The 9,690-nt window shown below is 41.1% G+C and overlaps 1 pseudogene; it reads right to left on the reverse strand.

Moving 5' to 3' along the window:
* Positions 1 to 3,425: 3,425 nt before the first annotated feature.
* Positions 3,426 to 5,060, reverse strand: LOC102856399 (annotated as a pseudogene).
* Positions 5,061 to 9,690: the final 4,630 nt, after the last annotated feature.

The following is a 9,690-nucleotide window of genomic DNA, read 5'->3' on the forward strand; positions in this document are numbered from 1 at the left end:
TATACCACAGCTTCTCTAGCCATTCGTTTGTTGATGGGCACTTAGGTTGTTTCCAACTCCTTGCTATTGTGAACAAAGCTGCAATAAACATGGGTGTGCACAAATGCATTCTTAAATAGGAGGCCGAATATAATCAACTCACATCCAATAGTGAGTCAACATTCTACCCTAATCCTTACCAGAACCAGATAACAAACCTCTGTAGAATCTGGCCGTTCCACATGACTTCCAACCTGGATTCCAGCCCTGAACCATGAGTAAATAATTTTGTGCTCTTACATTATATATTTTTTTCCTTATGGAAGTATTAAGTAACTAAGGTAGTCTTGGTTTTAAACATAAATCTATAGGTTTATCTCTGTTTACAATAATTATTTCTAGACTAACTTCTTTGAGTTGCATTACTGAGGAAGATAGAGACAATTGCCATCGGGTTGACTCTGACTAGTGAAAGCTCCATGTGTATCACAGTGAAACTGTGCTCCACGGGGTATTCAGTGGCTGAGTCTTCATAAATAGATCACCAGCTCTTCCTTCTGGGTGAGACCTCCCAAACTTTTGGTTAGCATATAAGAGTACTAATCACTTAAAGAATAGAAATATTTTATATGCCCCAGGATAGTAAGACAAGATCTCTTGTTTCAGAGAGCCAACTATTTCCAAGGAGAAACAGATGTGAAATTTCTCTGCTAATGAAAATTTGCTGGAAGCATTTGTTGTTATTCTTAAAATGATACTGTTGTTGTTGTTGTTGTTGTTGTGTACCATACATGCAGAACCTACCTATAGCTGACTCTCCAGTGGGTTTTCAGAGGCAGTTAATTGCACAGGAGGAGATTGCCCATTCTTCTCCCATCGAACAGCTGGTGGACTCGAACCATGTGACTTTGGGATTGCAGCACAGCTTCTTGCTGTTAGGCCACCAGAGCTTCCTATAGAATAATACTAGAGGCATCAAAAGAAGATGAAAAAAATTAACAAAGTCACTCCACTAAAAACAATTTGTCAGTATTCAGTTATTTCAGGAGTTAGCATACAATTAAAAATCAAAGGTACTCAAGGAAGAACACCAAGTTGTGCTGAAAGTGTTGATAAAAATAAGGCTTTGGGAGTTGGCAAAATACTAATTGAGATGTTTCAACAAATGGATGCAACATCTAAAGTATTCACTCATCTATACAAAGAAAAATAAAAGGCAGCTACCTGGCCCAATGACTGGAGGCATATGTTGTTGTTGTAGGTATTAGATGCTGTTAAGTAGTCTAAGACAGAACCACCCAATCAACAACAAATCTAAACCGTCCACTGTCCTGTGCTAACCTCATCATCTCTATCATGCTCAAGCCCATCATGCACTGTGTCAATTCTTCTATCTTATCGAGGATCTTCCTTTCCTTAAATATCTTTCCACATGTCCTTTTCAAAGGACTAGACCCTCCTGTCAACATACTCAAAGTATGTAAGGCTAACTTTAACCATCTTTGCCTCTAAAGGACGTAATGATTTCACTTCCTCCAAGATTTGTTCTTTTGACCTTCCCTGGTATATTTAATACCTTTATCAACATTACAATTGAAAGGCAGCAATTATTTTTCAGTCTTCTTTATTCATCATTCAATTTCTACATGTATATGAAGCTATAGCTTGGACCAAGTGAACCTTAGTCTTTAAATTGATATATGCTGCTGCTGCTGCTGCTACTGCTACTGTTGTTGTTGTAATGTACTCTCAAGTCAGAACCAACACATAGCTGACCCTCCGTGGATTTTCAGTGGCAGTTAATTGCATATCTTTTTCCTGCAGAGAAGTTGGTGGATTTGAACCATCTACCTTAGAGTTAGCAGGGCAACTCCTTACCACTAAGCCAGTAGAGTTATGGTAGAATAAAAACAAATAAATAAATAAAATCTTATTTAAGACCTGGGAGTCAGTCAGAAAAATAAAAAATTCATATCCAAGGAGAGGGAGGGAAGCTACTTATGTTCTACCTAAGGAAGAATAGATTTTCTGTCCAGATATGGGAAGGGAATTCCTTGCATTAAACATAATATGAACAATGTACATCCAAAAACTTCTCCAACAGGGTAAAAAGGGAAGCCACAGACTGGGAAAAAGTACTTGGTAATGACATATCAGATATCATATGTCATTTGGTAATGACATATCTGGACTTATATCCAGAATTTATAAAATACTTGAGCAACACAACAAAATAAAGGTAAATAATCTAATAGAAAAATGGGCACAGGATATAAACAGACACTTCACCAAAGAAGACATTCAGATGGCCAACAAGCACATGAAGAAATGTTCAAAATCCCTACCTCTGAGATGCAAATTAAAACAACTATGAGATATCATCTCACCCCAGTTATAATAGCAAAATTTAACAGAATAGCAAGCAACAAATGCTGGTGAGGTTGTGGAGAAAATGGAACCCTTATTCACTGTTGGTGGGAGTGTAAAATGGTGCAACCACTGTGAAAGGCGGAATGGTGCTTTCTCAAAAAGTTGCAAATAGAGATACCATTTGACCCAGCAATTCCACTACTGAGAATATATCCCAAAGAGACCATAACTGACATCCAAGCAGATATATGCACACCCAGGTTTATTGTGGCTTTGTTTACAATAGCAAGGACTTGGAAACAACCTAAATGCCCATCAACAAACGAATGGATAGAGAATCTGTGGTATAGTCACACAATAGAATACTATGCTGCATTGAAAAACAAGGAACTCATGCAATATTATTCAAAATGGGTGACTCTGGAGGACATTATGCTGAGTGAAGTATCTCAGTCACAAAAGGACAAATAGTGCATGGTGCCACTGTTGTAAAACAGAACTGACCTTGAAAGATGGGTTCAATAATGTATACAGTATTGAAACAGATGAGGGAGAAAACTGTTTAAAAGGGATTTGTGATAGGTATTTTTTTAAGCTTTCATTATTTTATTTTGTACTTTTTTTGTATAGCTAACTTGTCAAACAGCGTATAATTTTGGTAGTTTTCAATTAATAAGAATTTATCAGAGTGTTGAGCAATGAGGTGTTTTCCCGGCAGATACCCTTACTTTGAAAAATTAAAACAGATATATGCCTATGTAACATAAAAAAGGAGGTTATGTCCTCAGAATTAATCCAGAAGAAAAAGAATATGCAAAGTGTTTCCTGCTTGGCTGGGGAGGAGGGTAAAGAGAACTGTAAATAAAAATGAAGTCTATTAGAGAAGTGGGAGTAAATCTACTTTGCTGTTGTTTGTTTTTGTTTTAAACCAAACATTTAATGTTTTCATTAATCGTGCCAGTTACTTTCAACCAAATGTCCAAGACTAAGAGTTCACAGGGCAAACAATCTTCCAAACGGGGAACATCCAGTCCAGCTGCACTACTCATGGTCGTCATCAGTCAGTGTTAGCCAGATTACCGAGTGTTCACCACGTCATCGATCTTCAAAATGCTCTGGACGGTTTCAGTTGCAAGAGTCAGAGCGCTGAGTGAAACCAACAGGTGCTTGGACAACCAACTCTTCCAAAATGTTGGCGATTCCGCCCTTTCGGACATTAATGCCTGCGGTTTTTTCCTCCTTGAGCATGCCGGTTCCTCAGCTCGGTTACTGTAGAAATGGGATTCAAGCCTGCATTTTCAGCCAGTGTGGAAGGAATGACCTCCATAGCATCGGCAAAAGCACGGACACAGTAGGATTCCATGACGCTCAGAGTCCGAGAGTATTCAGTTAATCACAGGGCCAACTAGATTTCTGGAGCGCCACCACCTGCAATAAGGGCTCTCTTTTTCACCAAACAGCGCAGAACACACAGGGCATCATGGATGGAGCGTTCAAGCGTCTTCAATCACCAATTTGTTAGAACCACGGACAACAATTGTAACTGTTTTCCCAGGGTTTAAACATCCTGTGATCTTGAGTAGCTTGCCAGAGCCTTTCAAGCTGACTTCCTCAGCGAGCTCTGCAGACCTGAGCATGTCAGCAGTGAACCGATGAATATGAGCAATGGGCTTGGTCCCAATTGTCTTGCAAATGAATTCAATGTCTTCTCTTTCAATGTCTTTAACTACCATAATCTTCATTTTGTTCAGGAAATGTAACGCAAGCAAGATCGCTAAGAGCATCTCTTAGAATAGATTTCTGGATAAGAAGGACATTACATCCTGGTTTTCCTTTTAAATTTGCTTCACCAAATTGAGAATGTAGGCTCTCTCTTCTCGCAGCACTCGTTCCATCCGGACGTAGTCAGAAACTACTATCTGGTTATCCATGTCTGTTTTTGGAGCAGATAAGCAAAACTGAGTAAGCCCAATTTTAGCCTTTTCAACCCTGGTTATGCTAGAACTTGCCAACTTCTGGGTAAGTACCAGTCCTTCTACCAATTCAGAGTCATCAATTGTCCCCCCAAGTTTCTTAACTATTTTAACATCTCTAAGATCTACACTAGTAGCTGTGGCTGGGTCAATCACTCTCATTACTGCATTCACGCTCATGGGATAAAGCAGACTGGAATACTGAGAGACAACCTTTGAATTTAATGAGGTGGTTGAGTTATTTAACAAAGTTTCTCTGTTGCTCAGTTCCACAGGTCGCGACATAGCAACCAAGATTTCCATTTCCTTGTCCACAGCCTTCTGGAATGACTCAGAAATGATGGTTGGATGGATCCTTTTCTGAAGAAGTTTAGTACAGGAATCTAAGAGAGAACCAGCAATGATGACCACTGATGTAGTACCATCTCCAGCTTCTATATTCTGAGCTTTAGACAGCTCAACCAGCATTCTTGCTGCTGGATGTAACACTTGCATTTGTTTTAGAATGGTGGCACCATCATTTGTAATAGTCACATCACCTTTTCCATCTTGAATCATTTTATCCATTCCTTTTGGTCCAAGGCTTATTCTAATAGCATCAGCAACAGCTTTGGCCGCAGAGATGTTGCTGAAGCGGATCTAGGCCGGCTTGTCGCGGTCCTGGTAAGCGCCCTTCCCGCAGCCGCTGGCAGCCCCAGGGGGCACCCCGCTCCTCCGGGGGACTATGTTCTCGGGCATGGCACTCTCGGCCGAGTCTGTGCGGGGTCAGAAAGGACAGGTGGATGCGGATTCACACCGCAGACCAGCTAACTGCCTCCTGCCACCGCCCTCCTGAACCTTCCAGAAGGAGTCGCCGGCCGAGGAGCGTGATTAGGTATCTTTGTCATGACAGGAGTCCAGAGCGAAGACTACATGCTGGAGTGGACCTGTAAAACAATGAAAGAATTTTTCTTTTACTTTTCCAAGAGGGTAGTGTACTAGGTGGGAGGTTGGGAGGAGAGAAAAGTACAACAATGAATGAATGGAAACCCAAAGTCTCTGTACATTTTTACTGAAATTAATAATAAATTTACATTAAAAAAAAACCAAAACAAAAACCAAACAATATGAACAAAGGTATAGAGGCATGAAACATAGGTTAAAGTGAACCAGCAGCCAGGAAATCAAAAGACAAATTGCATTGAGAAAATCTGCTATCAGAGATCTCTCCAAAGTACTGAAGAGTATCTATGTCAGTCTGGAGACTAAGGTATGCCCGATACAGGCCATGGTCTTTGCAATTATGTGCTATGCATCAGAGAGCTGGACAATGACAAGGAATGATAGAAAGAGAGTTGATGCCTTTGAGTTGTGCTGCTGAAGAAGAGTATTGAATATGCCATGGACTGATAGGAGAACAAATAAGTTCATCCTGTGAAGGATGAAGGCTGCTCTTTGGAGGCAAGGATTCTGAAGCATCATCTGACATACTTTGGACATGTTGCAAGGAGGGATCAGTCCTTGGAGAAGGACATCATGCTTGAGAGTTTGGAGAAACAGGGCAGGGGAAGAAGACTCTCTATGAGGTGCATTGATTCAGTAACTGGGGTAATGGGGATAGGTGTGTTGGAGAAATAAGATTGGCACGGGATAGAACAGGATTTAGGGCTATCGTACACAGGATTGCTATGAGCTGCAGGTGACACAATGGCACATAACAACAACAACAAGACAAAGATTGGATGTTTGACTGCTTAGAACTCAGAGGTGATTAAGTTTAGGACACATCCTACACCAGAGATAAAATGGAAAAGGCCTTTGAATCCAACATTGGCGAACCAGTGATATAGTCTCATCACCATAACAAAGAAAACCCTATTTCCAGAGTTCATCTACGGTATTCAGACCAGGAGGATCCCAACACATATCTTAGAGACACACCTCAATCCAGAAGAGATCCACATCACTGTGGAAGCAATGGCACTATAGAGAAAGTAATTCTGAGAAGTTTATTTGAACAAGATCTCCAAATGGCTATAGTACAATATATACTAGATCCCACATTCTTCTTCACATCAAATAAGAAAAATCTTTAAGGCAAGTGATAGGAGATATCCAGATGTCTAGTCAACTCACTGGAATTCCACATCACCTGGCTGTTAGCTGATTGGAATTGATAAGGCCCAGAGATCTATTGAATGTTTCACTTTTGGTCAAAATAAATGGCGCCACTTGGGAGCAGAGGCATTGACCTGTATCATGAAGAGTAGAATTACTGCTCAGCCGTGACCTTGGCAGCTGCCATCGTGACTTTGGTTTTGCCTCAATCAGTTGCCACCTCTAGGGACTGTAAATATTGACACTCACCCTTAGAGGAATCAATATCTTCGTATTAGCCTCCAATTTCATATATCGACGTGCAGATCTGAGGCCTCGAGTGAATATGAGATGACTTCAGCTTTTGCAATGCTGCCTCAGAGCTGAGAGGCCTGTGGATTTGCATTTCCCCCGGTAGCTCTTGGCATCATGATTTGTACCGCTATTATCTCTTTGGAGTGCATCTGTGAGCAGCTCTTTTTGGCAGAACTATTACTGAAGAAAGCAGACAAGCAAAAAAGAAGGACCTGCTTTCTCAGAGCTCAAAATTCACTTCCTCAAACTAAATATATTGGAGGCAGGAGTAGCATCCACTTCCTAAACAACATGCCTCTGGAAATTCTATGAACTGTGATAAATGACGATGGTTATAAAGTCACTATAAGTCATTCTCGATTTGATGGCAATCAACAACAATAAACTCAATAACATGAATTCCCTGAATAACTTTGTAGAATATCATTCTTGGGTTGAAATTGTGGGTTGTTTTTGTTTTGTTGTGTTATGTTTTGAGGGAGGTTTCCCCTTTTATCTGTATCCAGGGATCAAGCTACCCTGGATTGACTTTTCCATTCTCATTCTCAATTCAAGAGTCAAGGCATTTGGATAAAACAGGAAATTTCAAAATGTGTCACCATCCAGCCATTCTTGCCACCCACAGCAATACGGCTGAATGATTTTCCTGAAGACATGATTGATGTTTTTGAACTAGAATGATATCGACATAATCTACCCAAACAACCAGTCAGCTTTGTCAGGCGCTGTGTAGACAAGGCCTCGAGGAGTGATGGATGGGAGTGATCTGGTTGTTTTGGTCAGATAGACTAAGATGTTGACAGAGTTGCTCTGCTTCATAACACTGAGTAAGGAAGTGTGGGAGGTGAGAAAGCACCTTGGCTCCAGCCCTCTCACCACTGACAACACTTGGGAGGAGTTAAGAAGAGCCAAAGCATGCATCCCAAAATAACTGACAGGCCCTGCAGCTTCCACTAGAAGAGTTCAATGATTTTTGTTCCCTTAGGCAAAGTTGGCAAAAGTTGAGGGTGAGTGAGTAGCACAGATAGGAGAAGACACTGCACTTGCCGACTCTGGTTTTACAATCCTGCTGCACCATCTCAGCAAGGAAGGCTTGAGCTTGTCAGCTGTAACAGGCAGGAGTTAGCTAGGATGCAGCTTGTGGAAAAAGAGCTCAGGGCAACTTCAGGAGGTGGGATGGAGTGTGTGCAGACATTGACTAACTATCTCCTGGGAGCACTGCTCTGATAATAATGAGAATAGGTGTAATCATCTTAAACTCAGATTAACTTGTTCTTCACTGCCCTCTTCTCCAATCAACACAAAAGGTAGGATTTGTGTATTTTTTTCAAAAAAGTTAATATTATTCTCTTCCCTTGTTTTAAAAATTGTGATGTTGTTGTTATATGTTGTTGAGTCATCTACAACTCATAGCTACCCTATGAACAAAGGCTCTAAACCTTGCCCTTTCCTGAGCCAACTTCACCATATCTGACACACTTGACCACATGGCTACAGTTACTGTGTCAATCCATCTCACTGAGGGTCTGCCTCTTTTGTGAGGACCTTCTACCCTTCCATGATTTTCTTCCACAATGACCTCACCCCTCCTGACAACATGACCAAAGTATGTGAGAAGGAGCTTCACCATCCTTGCCTCCAACAAGCACCCTGGTTTCGCTTTCTCCAGGGCAGACCTGTTTGTTCTCTTAGCAGGCCATACTGTGTTCAATACTTTTCTCCAGCACCACAATTTAAAGGTATTAATTCTTCTTCTATCATCCTTAGTCATTGTCCAGCTTCCAGATGCACAGCAAGAAACTGAGAAGACCAGGGCTTGCATCAGGGACACCTCAGTCTTTAGACTAACATCAATGCTCTTTCACGCTGTGGGGAGCTTCTTGATAGCAGGTTTTCCCAATGCAACTTCTCTTTTGATTTCCTAACTGCTGGTGCCATGGGTGTTGATTGTGGAACCAAGTAAGCGGAAATTGTTAACGCCTTCAATCCTTTAGTTTGAAAATGATGGAAAAGGTTCATTCCCCTTCCCACCCACCTATATCACACTATATTAACTTGCATATTGCTATGATGTCAGAAGCATTGCCACTGGTGATGCAAACCAGCATGATCCCTAGTGGTAGATTGGCTTCAGTGCAATTTCCAGACTCACAGATGAAGAAGAAAGACATGGTGATCTAGTTCTGAGGGGTTTTGCCCTTGAAAATGTCATGCATTATATTAGAACATTGTACTACTCACTTGGTTTGGACATATCATTGAGAGAGGTCAACTGTAAAAGATGGCATCAGGTCTGGTGAAGCAAAGGGACAACCAGAGCGAGCAAGATCCTAAGTGAGATGAATTGCATAGCAGCCCCAAAGGTGCACTCAAATATCGTGAGTATGGTGCCGGATCAGGCAATGTTTTGTTCTGTTGTACATGAGAAGGTCACCATAAGTCAGAGTAGACCTACGTAGCTGCTGGTGGAGCTCTGGTGGCCTAGTGGTAAGGAGCTGTACTGTTAACCTGAAAGCATGCCATTCGAATCCACCAGCTGCTCCATAGGAGAAAGATGAGCAAACTTCTCACATGTGATTTAATGCTTCTGAAAACGCAGTAGAGGCTCAGCTATGCATTAGTTAAAACTCAATACTATGCAACAACAACAATATCTATCTATCTATCTATCTATCTATCTATCTATCTATCTATCATCTATTTTACTCACTATCTTCATTACAGAAACAATCCAAAGGAAAAGGAGTACCTGTAGTCACAAACTAAAGGCAATCATTGTTTATCTTCTAGTCTGTGGCCTTTTGATCTTTAATGGTTGCAAAAATGGACAGTTTTTGGGGAAAAGACATAATATTGCCAGGAAAGGCTGAGAGTAAGCAAAAGAGAAGACAATCCTCAAAAAGACAGATTGACACAGTGACTGTAGTTAGGGGCTCAACAAGCATGCCAGAGATTGTGAGGATGGTCCGGACAGGGC

The sequence above is a fragment of the Elephantulus edwardii genome, unplaced genomic scaffold (genome assembly GCF_000299155.1).
Source record: "Elephantulus edwardii isolate Elephantulus edwardi_28Jun2011 unplaced genomic scaffold, EleEdw1.0 scaffold00220, whole genome shotgun sequence".
NCBI classification, from domain to species: domain Eukaryota; kingdom Metazoa; phylum Chordata; class Mammalia; order Macroscelidea; family Macroscelididae; genus Elephantulus; species Elephantulus edwardii.